Raw genomic sequence first — 22,621 nt, forward strand, 5'->3', positions numbered from 1 at the left:
GTACTGTAGGATTTTTACAGTCACTAGAAGTTCTAGCTAACTACTTAAGTGACTACAACCCTCTGCTTTCTTTCTGGTCATTCAAAACTTCTAAACTCTCTTCAGTCTTCATGAAGACAACAAAACTCACAGAATCCTCTGAAGATACATTTAATGCTAAACTATGGCAAATAGATTGGTCATCAGTACACTTTTCTAATAATTCCATATCCGCTACTGACAATATTATTAAAATATATTTCTCAAATAAAGATAAGCTACTTATTTTATAAACAAAAAGATTCACAGGCAAAATTACCCACTATCTAACACCTAAACTTTGTAAGCAAATTAAACAGACGGATGCTGCCTACAAGACTTGGAAACATGAGGCCTTCAATGCTAACAATCTAGCAGCTTACCCATCATTGAAAAGACAAAACTGACTTGCTATAAAGTTGAGTTAGTATACTGTAGTTCTCTATGTAACACACTTCAGAAGTTGACTTCTGAAAATCTGTCAAAGAACTTGCTATACCTATTTTTTCCCCAAAGACTAATGCGACTAATCATTTCAATACCAAAACCTTAAACAGTACTAAGCAGATGAAAATCATCCCTCCTACCATATACCAGACTTTTTAACAACATGAGGTCACAATCTTGACAGACATCTTTATGCCAGCTGCTATCTTTCCCCTCATTCTGTTTCAAAGCATTACTAAGAAAGAAGACTAGAACTATCTACATAACCTGCATACCAACAAATTCATCCTTTATTATACAAACTACATGACAATATTTTAAGCAAACCAGTGACATATTTTTTAACTTCACTTACAACAAATTATTTCCCACAGCAGTTCAACCATGTTAATTATCTACCCTCTTCCAAATGTATCTACAAATAAGACAACTAATGATTTCCATCATATAGCTAAACCCATCCAACTACCAAAACTCTTAAAAATAGTTTATAATCAAATCCTAGATTTCCCTTAAAAATATGCCGTACTGACACAAAGGGAACATGGTTTTAGGCCAAAACATAATAATATTACCACAAAACTCATCCTTTCTAATGACATCTGCACTAATATAGATAAAGGTTTACTAACAGGCACTATTTCAATATAACTCAAAAGGACCTTCAAAACTGTCAATCCTGATTTCAATCTGAATAAAGTGTAACAGTAGTGTTGCATGAAAGGAGAGAAGGTTAGCACTCCCCTTGATAAGGATGGAACAGGTTCTTGTGGCCTTTGCAACACATATATGGTGAAGAAACACGTTTTCCTTAGAGGTGTGCTTATATTTTTAGATTATCTTTCTGATTAACCATTTATTGTTTCCACAGCAGGACTTCAAACTTAAGTGACTATCAGGGGTTCCACAAGGCTAGTCTTGGACCCCATCTTTTCTCGTTCTTTATTAATGACCTTTATGGATTCTTTCCTAATGAAACTGCCTAATGCATGCTGATGATATAGTAAGCACAAGATCAGGTAAAGTTTTGCATCACATCAATAAGGCTCTCTAAACAATGCTGCCAGCACTTCAGAACAATAAGCTATATTTAACCATTCAGAATTGTTAGTCTTCTTGAAGCAACTCATATGTTTATGAAATGCACCTTTATAAATTAACTGATCAGCACAAAATTCATCTGAAAGTTGATACGCAGCAGAAGTATTTGGGATTCACACTTGACCAAAGCCTAACTTTAATACCCCATATTGACAAAATTTTACTTATTGTCTTAAATCAACTGAAGGTTACCTGTAAAATATTTAACCTTCTTACCAATGAAGCAAGATAGAACAAAGAAAGCAATGTCCTGCTGCCACGGTTGAAATGTTTATTCCCAAAAACTGTCATGCTGTCCTCACTTAAATCTTCTTTTCTACAAAAGGCAGAAAACAAAATTGTAAGCTTTATTCACTTGAATCCCAAACTTAACAGCACAGCATTATTCTAGAAAAAAAAAAAAACAAAGTGGCTTCCCATAAAATATTGAAAATCCTTCTTACTATTTAATAAACTGACTTTTAAATTAATGTATGAGAGCTATCATTAATCTCTGAAAATTAACAGCAAACAACAATCATCTCATACTCAGTCAGAAATCTAACAAGTACAACACTTCATAGGTCATGGTTTACTATTACCTGAACACAAAAATCATTAAGCAAAATTGTCCCAGCAGCCTGGTATTCCCTTCCAGTGTCCATTATAAATGTTAACAATTTTCAGCTGTAGCAAATGACTAAATATGTACCTTTCGGAAGCAAATGTATGTGATTGCGTCAGCAGTCCGAGATGAATAATATTATCTTTATCCTCATCCTCTTAAGTGTAAACAGTTCCACTTCTGTCATTTTACTAATAAGCTTCAAATTGTATATATGCCATCTGAATGATTTCACCATGAAGCATTAAGTGGTGTGTATATATATATATATATATATATATATATATATATATATATATATATATATATATCACTTGAATGTAAAATGTTAGATATCATTTAACTTCTTACACTTGTTATTAGCTCATCTGTTTGGAAACCAGAATCTGTTTAAAGCAAATAGAAATTCATGCTTAAACTGAATCAGGTTTATAACCTTAAATTATTTTGCTTATGTAACATTATTTATTTTTATTGGATTACTGCATATGTCTTACTTTCATACCTCTGTCTTATTTTCTGCTAGAGTCAATGTCTCTATTTTTGTTTCACTTCATTGTCTATTCTGTTCACTACAATGCTGACTAAATATTATTATTATTACTGTGTTTTGTCTATAAGCCCAGCCATATCTGAAAAAGTTCTTCAAATCAGTGTAGCAACCCAGTCAACAAATGGTAAATAACTAAAATGTTTATTTGCTATTAGTATGTGTAGCTATGATATATGGGTTGGAGACAGTGGCACTGACAAAAAGGCAAGAGTTTGAGCTGGATGTGGCAGAGTTAAAGATGTTAAGATTTGCAATGGGTATGACAAGGGTGGACAGGATTAGGAATAAGTATATTAGAAGGTCAGCCCAGGTTGGAAGGTTTGAAGACAAAGCCAGAGAGGCAAGATTACTTTGGTTTGGACATGTGCTGAGGAGGGACACTGAGTATATTGGGAAAAATATGCTAAGGATGAAGCTACCAGGTAACAGGAAAAGAGGAAGACCTAAGATAAGGTTTATGGATGTGGTGAGAGAGGACATGCAAGTGGCTGGTGTGACAGAGCAAGATGCAGAGGACAGGAAGAAATGGAAACAGATGATCCACTGTAGTGACCCCTAATGGGAACAGCAGAAAGAAGATGATGAAGATGATGATGATGTGTAGCGTTAGATGACCATGGTTGAAAAAACTACTGAAAAAAATTAAGTCTCCATCATGTTAAATATGACATATGCTAATTAGCTGCTTTACCAGAGACCTATGGTAATATTCCTGCATGCCTCTGTATTACAAATGTAAGCATACACTTTAGTTGCTAGCATTACATGCGGTGTCTTTCCTAGTATTTATTGTTATAAGCATGTGCACAATAAAAACAAACTTTATGCAAGCATTGTACACATGTTTTTCTATACTCCTCTCATGTATGAAGAATCATTGTAAGATATATTCTTGACAGAATTCATGAATGCCTGCATGCTAAGCCCGTTGCATTATAAGCAGGGAGCTATAGAATAACATGTTATGGCTGTCTGGAAAGGAAGGGTTAGTAGAACTGTATGCTAATGGCACATAGGTTCATAGATTAGTACTAGGCTAATTGCCCTTGTGGCCATTTTAACCCTAGCCAGTTACCCCATGTGAGAATAAAACCCTGCACCTTGTGTCTGCAAGGTAAACACCTTAACCATTATGGCAACCTCCCACACAATGACAATATAATAAGCTGTGCTGTATGCTAATGAAGAAAAAAACATGCTGGAGCAATTCAAAAATGAACAAAACACATGTAAACATGTTGCACTTACTTTAGCACTGAATTTGATCATATGCTGATATCAGTAGTATAGCTAGGGTGGGCAAACGGGGCAACTGTCCTGGGTGAAAAGTGTTAGGGGGAGTAATTAGCCATTTGATGCCTCACCCTGATCACTCTTTAGTGCATACCAGATTTTAAAATATGGTATTACATTTGTAGCACTCCATGTGTGGTCTAAACTGTTAACTGTTTGCTATATCGTAGCAATTAGTTTGCTCCAGTTTTAAAGTAAAATAACTTTTTTTTAAACAGAGCTCTGTAGCAGTCTGTGTTGGGTTTAAACCGTAGCAACTATTTGCTGCATATGTAGCAGGTAGTTTGCTACAATGGAAAAAAAAAATGCTTTTTTTTTACTAAAATGTGTGGACATCACGCAGCTCTATCTGAAGCCCCATTAGAATCATGGGAACTCATCCATGTGGATACTAAGATATGTGCAGCATAACATTTTTTTTTGTAGCTATGGGGACTTTTAACAAGCTATGTGGGACACAGTGGGGTTTTACAGGAGTCTGCCTCAAGAATCCTGTACCAATTCCTTAATGCGGTGCTTCAACATGTGGGGGAGTATATGCTTTTTCTACTTACTGTAGAAGAGAGGGATAGCACCATGCAAAATGTCTATGCCATATAGCTACTTGGGACCATAGACTGCACCCTCATTAAAATAAAGGCCATACTTAGTGATCTGGGAAGGATGCACATAAACAGAAAAGGGTATCACTCCATCAACCTTCATGTGGTCTGTAATGCATGAGGTATTACCTACAATGTGTGTGCAGGCAACCTAGACAGTTTCCATGACTTCTATATTTGGCACAACTGTGACTTCTACCGAAGGTTAGCAAGGGCTGACTTCCCACAAGGACATCTAGTGAGGGGTGCTGGATATGCCTTAGAGACTTGGCTCATGGTTCCTATGAGAAACCCACACAACTCAACTGAGCAAGGTTATACCACTGCTCACTCATAGACTAGAAATATTATAAAATGTGTATTCTGGCTGCTCAATTCATAGTTCCATTGTCTGGACACATCTGGAGATGTCCTGCAATATATCCCTTCCACTTATGCCTAAATACTGACTGTGTATATGCCATCTTACATAATAGTATGCTTAGAAAACAGTTGCAGCAGGGTGCAGCAGTACATGTTCTGCAGTTCCCAGCACCACAGGTAGTGGTAGCTGACACAGATGAGTGGTCCAAGAAGGAGCCAGTAGCAGGGGATGATTATGTCAGCCAGAGGTGGGCACAATATGCCATGGCACTGGCTAACAGGCAGCAGCAGCATGCACAAGCACTCACCACTTGATTAACATAAAAGCTTAGCCGATACAAACAGTAACACTGATGCATGAAAGCAGACCAGACTTGCACTGTATAGCTGTTGTAAGTATAAGACATAGGTGACCTCAAGCTATGACACTGTCAGTAGCGATAGCAAAGGCAAGTGATCAACTTGTCATGAACATGTACTATAATACATAAACAAGATAAACACAGAATAAAAATGACTATGCCTATACAGGAACATCAGCATTAAGTGATATATCCAACAAATACAGACATTAATAATGATACATTTAAACAAAAGCAGAATGTGTCTACCTATGTACTCCATGTTCACTCTGTGCATAAGACATAATTAGCCTTTGTCAAATTCTCTGCTAGAAGGCAGGTCGGTTTCAGCATCATTGAACTCACAATTCTAACATATTTGTATTAATTAGTGCAGTAATATCATTTGCATGTATGCCTTGTTATCCCCCTGCACATTTTATGCACATAACAGCGAGTTTTCACTCATGCACACATAATCACAATATTTATTTGAAATAATGGATAATGCAGTGATCTGGAGATTAACAATCCTGAATACATGGATGGCACTCCACTGTGTGACAGCTGTGACTATCACCTAACAATCTACTGTTGAATACCTGTAACAGCAAGTTTGTGACTGCCATTTCAATCAATTTTTTTCTGTGACTTGTCAGAGACATGACAGTCCAGTCCAATGCCCATGTGCTTCACTTGTAACAACATTGCTGTGGAATGTATCAGTTACTCCTTTATGATTTCCATTCCAGTAATGTTTACATAGCATCATTATTACACACACACACACACACACACACACACACACACACACACACACACACACACACACACACACACACACACACACACACACACACACACACACACACACACACACACACACACACACACACACACACACACACACGCACACACGCACAGACATATATATCATTCCCTGCTATGGCAGTTAATGCAAAGTAACATGTGTATCACTTCAAAGACATAGATGTAAAGGTTTTGAATAACACAGCAAATTGTGCTTCTTGCTATCACCTTTGCATGATGCATGGCATTGAGCAACACTGCTAACTCAACAACACTTTAACACTGACTGATGCTTCACTAACTCTGGCAAAAACTGATCAGAATTTGCTTTCTCACTCATTAATATGGTGCTCTGAATGCTAATATGCTTAGTCCATCTGTGAGACAGAAAGCAATACTGATAAGAGTATGAGGAGACAGTCAACTATAACAGGTTTGATGGTTTAATTTATTGCCACTAGTATGTCTGAATTAATAACACAGTATGTTGTGAATTCTCATGCACATATTGATGGTGTATCTTCCACATAGCACATTGCCAGTTCCTCCATACATGTCTTTCGCCCTTCCACTGTGTGCTTTCTGACACCTGTAATATAACTTCTATGGTATCAGCAGCTAGTACACAGGTCCATGGAATGCTGAGTTAGGTATGCAGGTGTTCCAACCTGGTAATTTGTACCTAATACAAGTGAGTGAAAAAAATAATAATGGGCAGGATTAGCTTAATAAACAGATGTGATATTCACAGTTCTACTTTGGGGTAACATTTACACAATTAGAGGGCTTTGATCCCTCAAGTGCTGTACTTCCTTTTAAGGGAGGACGCAGATATTCAAACACCCTGTTCAATATATCTCTTCAAATGTATATTTCTTGACAACCTGGACATGACTTCTCCGCCATCATCAGTTATTGCACCTTTCTAGAGACAGTAGAGTCAGATAGGCAGGTGTTTGAAGCTGGAAGTGTGCACCTGGTATGGGTGTGTACATAAGCAACTGATAACAGGTAAGACTGGCTTAATAAAAAATTGTGATTTATATAGTTCAGCTTAGTACTAACATTTACACAGGTACAGGATTCTGATCTCTCAGGTGTTGAACTTCCAATTATGTGAGGACACGTATTCAAACAACCTATGCATGTTCCTCTTTCAAATATGTTTTCTGACAACTGTGATGTGGCTTTTTCTGTGATGTCAGCAGTTAGTGTACAGATCTAGTCACTACAGAAAAAGAAATGCAGATGCGTGAATTCACCAGCATGTACCTACTGTGAGTGTGTTAGAAAAGATAAATGGTAACAGGCCAGCCAGACGTACTTAACACGTATGAAGTAAAAAACCTGTACGCTATGCCAAAGTCCCGGTAAGCTTCAAAGCACAAACAACTCAAAATTAAAAGCAACAGGACACTGCTGTGTTGATAAAATGCAGATAAAATTTAATCCAACATAGACAGATAAAACACCAGGTAAGCGCTTTTGGGTTACACCCTTCATCAGACAAAGATACATTCTTCAAACAACATTTTTAAAAGATGAAACAACCAATAGCATCTAGTGAAAAACCCGCCTATTTTGGAGGGTGGGTTTAACTGGAATGACATCATTTAATCCTGGTATCCTATGTGCCATAAACTCTATGATCCACCTTGATTCAGCCAAAGCTGTCTGATGTTTTACATCACCCCCCCTATTGTTTGGTTTGATGTTAACAATGGCCCTAAATTTAAAGCTATGTGTAGGATTACCACTGATATGCCTATATAAGGTATTACTTGGGTCATTGTTCCTGATGCTACTCAAATGCTGCAAGATTCTGACCTTAAACATATTGTTGGTCATTCCAACATAAAAACAAGGACATTCAACACATTCAGCTAAGTACACTATGTTCATGGTCCTACATGTGGCCCTACCTTTTAAATAAAACATCTTCCTGGTTACTGGATGTGTAAATGTGGTTTCTTTATTAATATGACTACAGGCCTTGCATATCCCACAAGGAAATGTCCCTGCAGTAAACTTCAGAGATCCACCTTGACCACTCATCTTTTCCTTGCACAATAGATCTTTAAGATTCCTATTTCTCCTATATCGGAATCTGGGACTATTGTCAACAATGTCCCTTAGTCCAATGTCACTGGTTAAAATATTCCAGTTGTTTTGTACAATCCTATTAATGTCATTTATGTTACTGCCATATGTGAACATCAGTTTGGGACCCATTTGCACGCATGCATTATTATCAATTGATGATTACCCTCCATATGTTCTCATTAACCAGGGTTTATATCTAGTCCGTCTTAATTTAACACTATCATCAATAACACGATGTACCAATCTTTCATTGTAGCCTCTATCCTTAAAACATTTGTCTAGTTTATCCAACTCTTCATCAAATTGTGTATCCATAGCACTCACCCTGGATATACGGCTAACCTGCCCCTTGACAATATTTGGAAAAATGTGTCGGGGGTGCATGCTGTCATAAGACAGCAAAGTGTTTTGCCAACACTCTTTCCTATATAAACTAGAAACAAAACCTTCCTGTGTCTGTTCTACACAAACATCCAAAAACTCTATATGGGTATAGGATGTTGTGGCAGTAAATTTCAAGAATGTAGTGGTGGAGTGGATGTAGGAAAGAAAGCGGTCAAATAAATTGCAGTCTCCATTCCATAAAATAAAGATATCGTCCACAAAACGGGCATACATACTTATGTAGCCCTTCCATGCTTCATTATTCAGAATTGTGGAGGATTCCCAATTGGAGAGAACCAAATTGGCGTAGGTGTTTGCACAGGGAGTGCCCATGGCTACCCCCTGCGCTTGTCTGTATATCGAACCTGCTCCTATAAACACATTATTTTCCAAGACAAGTATCAGCAAATCCTTCACTAACTTAATTTTATGTGAATCCACATCTTGCTTTGCAAGAAGCTCACCCACTGCTGTTATACCGTATTCATTTGGGATGACAGTGAATAGACTGTTAACATCCAATGTAATCATTAACAGTCCATTCATTCCATTGGGTCTAACTATACCCCCCAGAATCCTCAGAAAATGTCCTGTATCCACTAGTATGTTATCTATCCATTCCATATGTGGTTTGAGAGTGGCTTCCAACCATATTGATATGTTCACAGTGACCCAACCCCTGCCAGACACTATGGGTCGCAGGGGTGGGTCACTTAGGGATTTGTGTATTTTAGGCAGGGCCTTGAATACTGGTGTGACTGGTTTGTCCACCCGTAAAAACTCATGTATATCAGGTGTGATCCTCATATCATTCAATAAAGACCCTAAACACTGGTGCACCTTATCAATGACTAGTCTAACACCTAGGGGATTAATCTCTAAATAAGTATCATCTGTTAACATGTTTTTTACTTTCTCATTGTACCATGCAGTGTCTAAAACGACCACTGCAACTCCCTTGTCAGCCCCTTTAATAGTTAGGTCTTTATTGTTCATCAAACATTGTAAAGCCATTTTCTGTGGTGTAGTTAGATTGTAATATCTAGTAAAATTACCATCTGAAAAGTATTTAATTAAATCCCTCTCCCAACCATTCATGAAAAGATTCAGTGTGGGTGTAAAAGGTGGCACAAAGCTGCTCGTTTTTTTAGGAAAAGCAAAATTATTTTCAGTATTACCAAACATTACCTTCAACATGACATTACGACAAAATAACATCAAGTCCATAATAATTTCATTATATGAACAAACCCTGCTGGGTACAAAGGTGAAGCCTTTGTTCCGTACTGTCAATTCATCTTTATTTAATGTATAAGAAGATAAATTGTAAACAATGCCAGTACTGACATGAGTAGTCAATAGAGAATCTTTCTTCTCTTGTCCAGGTCCCTGTCGTCGCTTAGAGATCTCTTCCATACTCCTTTCTTCCTTACTGCAGCTGGTAGCCTGTCCAAAAAAACCCTCATGCACTTGGGCTACCTTCGGTCGTGCTCCAGAGGCATATACAGTACTTTCATTAACCATGGAATTTGTAGGTGAGGAAGCCGTAATAATGCATGCTTGCAAATGGGTCCCAAACTGATGTTCACATATGGCAGTAACATAAATGACATTAATAGGATTGTACAAAACAACTGGAATATTTTAACCAGTGACATTGGACCAAGGGACATTGTTGACAATAATCCCAGATTCCGATATAGGAGAAATAGGAATCTTAAAGATCTATTGTGCAAGGAAAAGATGAGTGGTCATGGTGGATCTCTGAAGTTTACTGCAGGGGCATTTCCCTGTGGGATATGCAAGGCCTGTAGTCATATTAATAAAGAAACCACATTTATACATCCAGTAACTAGGAAGATGTTTTATTTAAAAGGGAGGGCCACATGTAGGACCATGAACATAGTGTACTTAACTGAATTTGTTGAATGTCCTTGTTTTTATGTTGGAATGACCAACAATATGTTTAAGGTCAGAATCTTGCAGCATTTGAGTAGCATCAGGAACAGTGACCCAAGTAATGCCTTATATAGGCATATCAGTGGTAATCCTACACATAGCTTTAAATTTAGGGCCATTGTTAACATCAAACCAAACAATAGGGGGGGTGATGTAAAACATCAGACAGCTTTGGCTGAATCAAGGTGGATCATAGAGTTTATGGCACATAGGATACCAGGATTAAATGATGTCATTCCAGTTAAACCCACCCTCCAAAATAGGCGGGTTTTTCACTAGATGCTATTGGTTGTTTCATCTTTTAAAAATGTTGTTTGAAGAATGTATCTTTGTCTGATGAAGGGTGTAACCAAGCTTACCTGGTGTTTTATCTGTCTATGTTGGATTAAATTTTATCTACATTTTATCAACACAGCAGTGTCCTGTTGCTTTTCATTTGGAGTTACTTAACACGTATGGTGTGCTCAGTTGTAGTTAATGGTATCATATATACCTATGGAGGGCTTTGGGTCTTCCAACTGTTGTACACCCTTTTGAAGAGGCCATATGCATTCCAACATAATACTCAAGTTATCCATTTAGATGTGTGCTTTTTGACAACTGTGATATGTAGAAGGAATCCCAGAAGACAAAGCCGTAGCACAACTCTTTTAATAAAAACAAACCTTGACAACAAATGGTGAGCGCTTTCGCACTGAAGTGCTTCTTCAGACAAATAACATCACATCAAACACATTTATATAGTAAAACAGCAGTCATGAATTATTAAAATGAGCAATTATCACTTAACTAAATCCCTTGATTTTAGAATGGTTCTTAAAGAAACCCTGTCATTGAGGCCAGGTTTCCTTTCAGCACCAAACCTCAAAATTCACTGAAGTTCTCTCTGTTCAGTATAATTCTTTAAATCACCACCTCTGGGGTTGTTAAACACTACCTCCATTACTTTAAAAACAAAACTATGCTGCAAGTCCGATTCTAACACATGTTTAGCTAAAGCATTTGTAGCATCACACTTTTTTATGGCATAAAGGTGATCACGAATCCTCTCAAAGAGCATTCTATTAGTTTTCCCTATATAGTAACTGTTGCAATCCTTGCAGGTAGCTAAATAAACCAGGTTTTTGGTCTTACAATTAGCATTAACTTTAAAGAAAAAAGTTTGTCCAGAGACAGGATGTATGAATTCATTAGTACCATCTATATGAACACAATATCTACAGCTACCCTGTAAAAGTCGTTTCAAAGATTTTTTTTATTTTTATAACTAATAAGGGGTTTCTCACCTATCAAGTCTCTAATACAAGAGACTGAGGTTAGGTTGCCCCAATTAGAATAGATAACATCATTGACCTGCTTAATGTTGCTAGCAAATGACAGGGTCAGGGGAATATGTCCACCTCTCTGTGGACATGGTCGCCTATCAAAATAGTCACCATCTTCAGAAAAGTATGACTTAGCCCTCCCCGTCCTAAGATTCATGACTTCTTTTGTCATTGTGTCTACTTCAACTTTACTATAGCCTCTGGTCAGGAACTCATTCGAAAGTGTACCCAAATCTGCTAGAAAACCTTCATCAGTATTATTCACTCTTGACATCCTCATCCCTTGTCCCTTCAAAACATTTCTGTACACGTGTGTCGGATGCATGCTATTATGCTGTAATAATGTGTTCTGTCTACAATATTTTCTAAAGATCCTAGTTGTAAAATTACCTGGGGCTTCCTTATTAATCTTAACATCCAAGAAAACTACTTCTTCCAAGGATACAGAAGAAGTGAACTTTAGAAAGGAGGTGGTACTATTCAAATAATCCAAGAACTCATTCAACTGTTGGTTGTCACCCTTCCAAAAAAGTATGATATCATCAACAAACCTTCTGTAAAATATAACTGAAGTATTGTAATGAGTACAAAAACCATAATGTTCTTCCCAATGAGCCAATACTATATTGGCGTAGCTATTTGCACATGCCAAGCCCATAGCCATGCCCTTGTACTGTAAATAATATGTGTTCTGAAACATAAACACATTATTTTCAAGAATATAGCAGTTCTAATCCCTGGCTATAATATTATAAGATGTGACCGTAACACAAAAAAGGTGGAGGCGTAGCCATACTTTATAAGAATGGATTACAAGTTACCTTGCTAGACCCCAAACCTCCACTTTGCAACAATGCAGAAATTCTTCTAACTAAGATTCAGCTTAACAAAAGCAAAGCCATATATCTATCATGTATCTATCTTCCCCCAGGCAATAACATCAACACATTAGAGGCTATCCTCAGCTGGCTTTCAAGCAACTACCCCCAAGAAACCATTATACTTGGAGATTTTAACATTAACTGGAACTCCTGTATATCTGAGCAGCCTTCTACTCATATCAACTTATATGGTTTTACCCAAACTATAACATCCCCTACCCATACCAATAAAACTAACAACAAAATTAGTACCCTTGACTGCATACTCACTAATACTCCCCAACTAAACTATAAAACAGGCACCCTTCCTGAGGACATAAGTGATCACTTGCTTACCTATCTAATCAGAACAAAAACTGAAGTCCCAAACTCAACCATCTGTAGAACTATTCGCACTAACAAAACTTTTAAATTGCTCACTTTCAAGCTGAACTAGGTGCCTGTGACTGGTCACCCCTGAAATACCTCCCAACAGATAATGCTGTGAAATACTTTAACTCTAAATTTCTATCCATTTTAGACAGCCATGCCCCATTACGCAAAGTTAGAATTAAAACCAAACCAGCACCATGGCTCACCAAAACTACCAAACAAAAAATCCTCCAAAGAAATAAACTATGGGCCAAATGGCGCTCAACAAAAAGCCCTTCAGACCACCTGCAATTCAGACAGCTAAGAAATGAAACAAAAAAAGCCATATTAGCCGATAAAAGAAACTACTACTACCAACTACAACAAACCAACAAAAATAATCCCCATAAATTCTGGCGAGGTATCAATAACCTCCTACACCCTGGACGCTCAAGTACTCCCTCTCCCATCCAAATAGCTGACTCATTTAATACTTTTTTCACTAAAACTATACAATCCCTATCCAACCAGCTATCCTCTAGCACCCCATACTCTCCCATAACCTCTACCAATAATCCTCCTCAATTTCATTTTCTGCCAGTGCCCACTTCACTCATCTGTAACCTCATACAGAAACTTAAACCCACTACACTCTCTGCTGATCTATTACCTGCAGAATATCTGCAAAAAGCTGCTAAAGTCATAGCCTACCCCATATCGATCCTCATTAACAGAACTATTTCTGAAGGAACTATTCCCCTAATCTGGAAAGTATCTTACATTATTTCCCTGCATAAAGGTGGTAACTCCAAGGAGTTGTCCAATTACAGGCCCATAGCTATTCTATCTCCTTTGGCAAAAATAATGGAAAAATGTATTCACCTACAACTGTCAACCTACCTACTTGATAACAATTTATTTGCACCCTGTCAACATGGCTTTAGACCATTTCATAGCACCACCTCTGCTGTCCTATCCTTCACTAACCATATTAACAGTAATTGTAATAATGATACTCTATCCTCAGCCCTATTTATTGACCTGTCTAAAGCATTTGACATGGTTAACCACCACCTGCTTATAGACACACTCAAAAACCTGTCACTGGACACTCATACTATACAGTGGTTACAATCATACCTACATAATAGGCAACAGGCTGTACTATGGGAAAATACTTTATCTTCCCATCTCCCAGTTGACATAGGGGTCCCACAAGGATCTATATTGGGTCCATTACTCTTCTCCATCTTTACAAATTACCTCCATTCTGTAATTCCACAAGCCGACTGTATCCAATACGCTGACGACTCCACACTCATATGCTCTGCTACTTCTCAATCAGAACTTCAGTCACTAACCCAAAAGACCTTTAGTACAGTTGAAAACTGGCTCCTACAAAGATGTCTTATCCTTAACTCCAAAAAAACGAAAATGCTACTATTTACCCCCACCCGCAGAACCTCCCCACTTAACTTTACTATTACTTCAAATAACGGAACTATAATATCTCCTGAGCCAACCACCAAACTACTCGGAGTACTAATAGATAATAACTTGTCTTTTGAACCTCACATTAATAACATCATAAAAACAATAAACAAGAAACGAGGTTCCCTCTATAGAATCAAACCCTTTCTAACACCTCCAGCCAGGGTTACCATTGCACGCACCCACCTTATCTCTACCCTGCTCTATGCCTCCCCTATCTATACCAAAATATGTAGAAGTAATCTGAGTAAACTTTCATCCTCCTACAACAATATTGCCAGATTTGCATCTGGGTCCTTCTATAGAATTCATCACTGTATCAACCTGAATCAGCTAGGATGGTTAGAGTTGCCAAATCTAATACTTTTTAATCAACTAATAGTAGCCCTTAAGATCCTGTATTTACCTCAAAATACACCCATACTTACATCCCTAGTCATCCCCTATAACAATCTCAAGACCTTACGCTCATCTAATAAACTACTTGTACAAATATCAAAATCCAACAATTCAGCTTGTTCTCCAATACAGTAGGTAAAGCCTGGAACATCCTCCCAAGCCAGCTAACCTCAATATCCTCTGCCAGCTTATTTAAAAGCAAGCTCAAACCTTATGTTAAATCACACTGGCTATGCCCCTGTGTTAACTCAGACTAAGCACCAGACCATTAACTAGACTCCCATGATTCCTAGTCTCTCATGATCATGATCTTGTGTTTACTCACTAATTACTAGTGAGCTTAACCTTTCTTAGGATTTTTATTTCTCATGTAAATATGTATATACTGTGGAATGATCAACCACCTTCATATAAGATCACAACTTCGGTGATAAAGGACACTATAAATGCATCCTTGTATGTTAATCTTCTATACTCTATCCATTAATCTCTAGTGTTTTCTTTCTTAAGTTTATGTGTTACCTTAGTACCTATTAATATAAACTAATAGTTGTATCTAGTTTAGTCTTATATTAAGTTTTCTTTCCCTAATAGAATGCATAATACAAAATCCTAGGCTTGTAATATGTTATAAAGATTTGTAATACACCATTTCTAATGCAAATGTCTCAGTCTTGTTCATCTATTCTTAGATAAATATTTCTTTCCCTACTGAAATATAAAATATATAATCATAGGCTTGTAATATTTTTAAAACTTCTTATGTACCAAATTCTACTGTTAATGTCTTTGTCTTGACCTTTTCTGTTGTTGTAACTTGTGGAGCTTTTCTCCCCGGGCCTCCACTGAAAATGGACATATATCCAGCTGGACTAGCCCGGTCAACAAATGTAAAATAAAATAAATAAAATAATAAAATAACTTTCAAAAACAAACACAAAAGATCAATGTGTTTCAAATCATAACCACTGTGTTTTAACAAGTATTGTTTAACCATAATGATACCATCAGTATTAGGGATGCAGGTAAACAGGGATTCAACATCTAAGGTCACTAGCAGACAATGAGAGGAAACCTCTCTATTATCATGTACGAAAGCATACAGTTCTTTTAACAATTGCCTTGTGTCATTCAGCACTGTTTTAGCTTTCAAAAGTCGTTTCCACAGTATAAAATATAGGTGTTTAATCCAAAACTTTTATACTGTGGAAACGGCTGTCGAGTGCTCCTTTCGGTTTATTGGTTTATCTGAGCGCATTCCTCCTGAACTTAGCTTTCAAAAGTACTGCCCAAAGTTGTTTATCGACATATATAGAAAATGTAAATCCAAAAATAAAGTATAGTTCCCCTGACAGGCAAACACTCCTCCCAAAGGAGTTAAAGAATAAACATTAGGTAAATCAGTTAAGGAAGGAGTGAAGCCAGGTAGTCCACAGGTATGTCGCTCTGGATAACTCCAAAATAAGTAAAGCAAGCAAAGTATATCCAAATAAAGCTCGAAGTTCTGTGGTTCACACAAATGGTTTATTTCAATAGACAAGCGCTTTCGCTAAACATAGCTTCTTTAGGTCACTTTAATGAATAAAAGAACAAAATTCTTCAATATATAGGCATGTCAATCAACCAATATATGAAGCAATCACAGATTTAAAAGGGAAATGTAAAAAACAAAATATATGTGTGTAAGGTGTATGAATCTAAAAACATATATAGCAATACACCTATATTAACAATTAAATTTAACTTATGAGGCTATATATATAAAAAATATATAAAATATATATGTATAATAAAATGTCTGTATACTATCTATATTATATGACAGTGTGTATGAATATAAAAAATATAAAAAATAGATCAACGTGTCATATATGTCAGTTATTGTCATAATGCATAAATATTCTACTTCACTAGTAAAAATACTAGAAATGCTGGTTTATGTATCATGAAAAGATACCTAGATATAAAAAACACTGAAGAATCATTAAATGGTGCTATCATAATATAATCAATAACATTACAGAAGCAGATATATGGCAGTATTTAAATCATGTCTAAGTCCAGGAACAAAACATGTAAGTGTGTATAAATAACACATAAATATATAAATATAGAGATAAATGACACAGATCAATGCATCATATACATCAATATATATTCCTAGCACATAAAATATGTGTTCTTACTGCATAGGTATTCTTTTAACTGATCTATATGTTAAAATGTTTAAAATGTTAAAAAGAGAATATAGATAAATATACTAAAATCATTAAAAAATGCTTTCAAATGTGGTCTATCACGTTACAAAACTATACATATATATATATTTTTTTTCTTTTAGTACATGCATAATGAATTGAGCCAGAAACGAACACACATAAATAGACAAAAACATAAAACATAGATATCACATTACTTCAAAGACATAAAAACTTCATAGAAGGTATACATGTTTAAAAATGCTAAATATGCTAAAAATGCTAAATATATATATATTAAATATATCAAATATAATATAAAATTCGGGGACTCACTGAAGGATAGGTATATGCAAATCAATATCTGAGGGATATTTATGCATGACAGTAATATTGATATTAATAGCACTCAAATCACTTGATGTTTCTACGTTTCCTAAGTCTAGGCTTGATCGAGGCTCTTTCATTCAAGCCTGACCCACTATCAGCCCTTAATCGAACAATCCAATCACTTTCTTTGTTCTCAGTATCAGTTCTAATATCACCACCTCTTATACTAGGTATTAAGACTTCAAGGGCCCTAAATAGGAAAGTATGTGTATGGTCGTGAGTATTAACATGCTTGGCTAGGGCATTATGTAGCGATCCTTTCCTAATGTGATACACATGCTCTCTTATTCTGTCTCTAAATTTTCGATTCGTCTTTCCTACATAAAAACTCCTACATACTTGACAGACTGCAAGATAGATCACATTACTTGTCATACAGTCCGCAGTTGCTGTGGTGTAAAAAGTGCGTTGTGTGTCAGGATGTATAAAATCAGATTCACAATCAATATAGTGACAAAAGTTACATTGTCCACATGGAACAGTAGAAGCTGTAGTCATTCCAACTCTCCTAGGTCGCGAATAACAGAGCATTCTCTTAAGATTTTTCTTATTCTTATATTGAAATTTTGGAAATTCACCAACTATCTCCTTTAAATCATCATCAATCTGGAGAACTGCCCAGAATCTACTAATTATATCCCTGATTTCGGAATGATCAGAGGTAAAAGCAGTTGTAAATTTCACTGTAGATAAAGTAGTGGATAAATTCTCTTTTGATTGACAACCTTGGGCAATAGGTCCAAAATATGGCATGGCCGTGGTAAGCCTTAAATCTGACATATTATGCATGCTATTATTCACTTCATTAATATCATAGCCTCTATCAGTTAATCTGCCCTTAAGATTCTCTAGTTCCATACAGAAGCCTTCTTCAGTTGGATTCAGGCGGGAAGCTCTAATGGCCTGACCCTTGATAATATTTTTAAACACAAAGGAAGGATGCATACTAGATCTTAGCAATAAGGAGTTGCTATAGCATGCCTTCCTAAAAACACCTGTGTTAATCAAACCATTAGGTAATTTCTCCAAAAACAAATCTAAGAATTCGATCCTATCTGTCGAATAGTTCATAGTAAATCTTAGATAGTCAGTTAGATTATTCATTTCACTCAATAGTAATTCTAACTGCTCTGGTTTCCTTTCAAGAATAAAACATCATCCACAAAACGTCGAAAGAAGGCTACATGTTCTCTAAATGCTTGTACATTAAACAGGACAATCTCTTCCCAGTGGGCCAAGAACATATTTGCATAGCTATTAGCGCAGGGTGTCCCCATTGCTACGCCATCGACCTGCCTATAAGTGGTGTCATCAAAAATAAAGATATTATTCTCCAGTACTAATTCTAAAAAGTGTACAACCAAATCTATCTTAACAACATCATAGTCACTAAGCATACGTAAATATTCAGAGACATAAGTAAGGCCAAGGGTATTAGGAATCACAGTAAATAAAGATTGGATGTCAAGTGTAACAAAAATATAGTCATTGTGGCTGACATCATTCTTAATGCATTCATAAAAATCTAACAAGAATTGTTTAGAATCTTTTAAGACAAAACTATTATCATTTAGTTCTCCAGATTGATGATGATTTAAAGGAGATAGTTGGTGAATTTCCAAAATTTCAATATAAGAATAAGAAAAATCTTAAGAGAATGCTCTGTTATTCGCGACCTAGGAGAGTTGGAATGACTACAGCTTCTACTGTTCCATGTGGACAATGTAACTTTTGTCACTATATTGATTGTGAATCTGATTTTATACATCCTGACAAGCAATGCACTTTTTACACCACAGCAACTGCGGACTGTATGACAAGTAATGTGATCTATCTTGCAGTCTGTCAAGTATGTAGGAGTTTTTATGTAGGAAAGACGAATCGAAAATGTAGAGACAGAATAAGAGAGCATGTGTATCACATTAGGAAAGGATCGCTACATAATGCCATGTTAATACTCACGACCATACACATACTTTCCTATTTAGGGCCCTTGAAGTCTTAATACCTAGTATAAGAGGTGGTGATATTAGAACTGATACTGAGAACAAAGAAAGTGATTGGATTGTTCGATTAAGGGCTGATAGTGGGTCAGGCTTGAATGAAAGAGCCTCGATCAAGCCTAGACTTAGGAAGCGAGAAACATCAAGTGATTTGAGTGCTATTAATATCAATATTACTGTCATGCATAAATATCCCTCAGATATTGATTTGCATATACCTATCCTTCAGTGAGTCCCCGAATTTTATATTATATTTGATATATTTAATATATATATATTTAGCATTTTTAGCATATTTAGCATTTTTAAACATGTATACCTTCTATGAAGTTTTTATGTCTTTGAAGTAATGTGATATCTATGTTTTATGTTTTTGTCTATTTATGTGTGTTCGTTTCTGGCTCAATTCATTATGCATGTACTAAAAGAAAAAAAAAATATATATATATATATATATATATATGTATAGTTTTGTAACATGATAGACCACATTTGAAAGCATTTTTTAATGATTTTTAGTATATTTATCTATATTCTCTTTTTTAACATTTTAAACATTTTAACATATAGATCAGTTAAAAAGAATACCTATGCAGTAAGAACACATATTTTATGTGCTAGGAATATATATTGATGTATATGATGCATTGATCTGTGTCATTTATCTCTATATTTATATATTTATGTGTTATTTATACACACTTACATGTTTTGTTCCTGGACTTAGACATGATTTAAATACTGCCATATATCTGCTTCTGTAATGTTATTGATTATATTATGATAGCACCATTTAATGATTCTTCAGTGTTTTTTATATCTAGGTATCTTTTCATGATACATAAACCAGCATTTCTAGTATTTTTACTAGTGAAGTAGAATATTTATGCATTATGACAATAACTGACATATATGACACGTTGATCTATTTTTATATTTTTATATTCATACACACTGTCATATAATATAGATAGTATACAGACATTTTATTATACATATATATTTTATATATTTTATATATATAGCCTCATAAGTTAAATTTAATTGTTAATATAGGTGTATTGCTATATATGTTTTAGATTCATACACCTTACACACATATATTTTGTTTTTATTTCCCTTTTAAATCTGTGATTGCTTCATATATTGGTTGATTGACATGCCTATATATTGAAGAATTTTGTTCTTTTATTCATTAAAGTGACCTAAAGAAGCTATGTTTAGCGAAAGCGCTTGTCTATTGAAATAAACCATTTGTGTGAACCACAGAACTTCGAGCTTTATTTGGATATACTTTGCTTGCTTTACTTATTTTGGAGTTATCCAGAGCGACATACCTGTGGACTACCTGGCTTCACTCCTTCCTTAACTGATTTACCTAATATATAGAAAATGGTTCAGTCAACCATTTCCTTCCTGACACTATAAGTCTAAAAGGAGGTTTTGCCATATCTTTATGGAGTTTAGGGAGTCCTTGAAAAACTGGAACAACCGGATGTTCCACATTAAGATATTGTGACAGGCTATCAGTAATAAGAAAATTCTGTACACAATCATGTACAGTAAAAATATTGTACATTGCAAGTCCCAAATGAAATCTTTTTCAACCTTTTCATAGACATTATCATCAGATAACATTTCCATCAATGAGTTAACATAGAACTAAAATAACAATCGCTCCCCCCTTGTCTGACATTTTAATGGTAATATTGACATAATCCTGTAAAGTTTTCAAAGCTCTCCATTCTGACTTGCTCAAATTGTAAAACACATGTCCCCTGTTACTAATCAAATCTACAACATCTTTGTCGCTAAACAATTTAAATAAATCCTGCTCACACTTCTTAATAAAAACTTCAAGAACTGCATTAAGCGGAGGTTGAAAAACATTTGCTTTTTGAAAGGTAATGACATAGAAAGTTCAGAAGCACTATCACAGAAATACATCTTAAGGGCTACATTTCTGGCAAAGAGTCTTAAATTAACCAAAACATCTGATAATTCAGACTTCTCGGCCAATATAAAATTAAGGCCACGTTGTAATAATGTTAACTCAGTTTCAGACAGTACCTTGTTTGAAAGATTCAGAAAGAAGGACTTGTTGTCCTGTTCCAAAACTGTTTCAGAGTATGTGTGGTCTCAGATTGCTGGTGTCCCCTCTTCCTTCCTCTGTTTGGCAATACATTGCGTTCTTGTTCTCCTGTTCTCAACCACTTCACAGGAAGTGGTAACTGTAGTTTCCCAAAAACCTGTGTTGTAGAAGCATTTTTCCTCCTTACATCAGGTAAAGAGGGCTGTTTACAAATCCGTTCTGGCTGGGACTCCATTCTTGTCGTTCCTTGATTAAAAGCAGATGCAGTTCCACTACTAGCAACTGCTGACCCGGAAGGGGTAGCTGAACAGTCTGTTGTTACGTCAGTTGATGCTTCTCTAGCTGGCTGAGCTGTTGCATTAATGGCTGGTACATTAATGGCATTCTGTCTGGGCCACATAAACACATGACCATTTGTAAAGTCTGAGATGTCCCGATTCAGTTTCTTAATTTTTTGCGTCTTAAGACGCATCTCATAAACGGACACATTATCTACTATCCCATCAATAGCAGATAGACATGCTTCACGATCACAGCTATTTAGCAAACGTTGCTTCCGCTCTTCTATTGCTGTTAGTAGCTCATTCTCAATAGGTGTAAAAAAACTCTATTAAGAGGTGAATGTAGGCATAACTGTGTTCCAGGTTCAAACGTTGCCATTTAGTAAGTAGTTCACTAAAGCTGTTCCCATAAGAAGGTATAAGCATGACCCTCAGTCCTCTGGGAATCACTTGATGTTGCAAACAAGCTTCCATATGTAGCCTCTGCCACTGGAAACGTTTTAATTTGTAGAGGTCATTCTCCAAAAGTTTTATATCTACCGGTGAGGGTAAAGAAACATTAGCATTGTTCAGAACACTTGAATTAGAACTGTTAGAAAAACTAATGTTCAATAACGGATTCACTTCCATCT

The 22,621-nt window shown here is 36.0% G+C and overlaps 1 non-coding gene across 1 annotated transcript; it reads left to right on the forward strand.

Annotated features, from left to right (window-relative positions):
- Nucleotides 1–1,175: 1,175 nt before the first annotated feature.
- Nucleotides 1,176–1,299, forward strand: LOC122792594. The gene has a single exon (XR_006363402.1). It is a non-coding gene; the product is annotated as a U6atac minor spliceosomal RNA (small nuclear RNA).
- The last annotated feature ends 21,322 nt before the right edge of the window (nt 1,300–22,621 follow it).

The sequence above is a fragment of the Protopterus annectens genome, chromosome 1.part2, assembly GCF_019279795.1.
Source record: "Protopterus annectens isolate FY-2018-M chromosome 1.part2, PAN1.0, whole genome shotgun sequence".
NCBI lineage: Eukaryota > Metazoa > Chordata > Ceratodontiformes > Protopteridae > Protopterus > Protopterus annectens.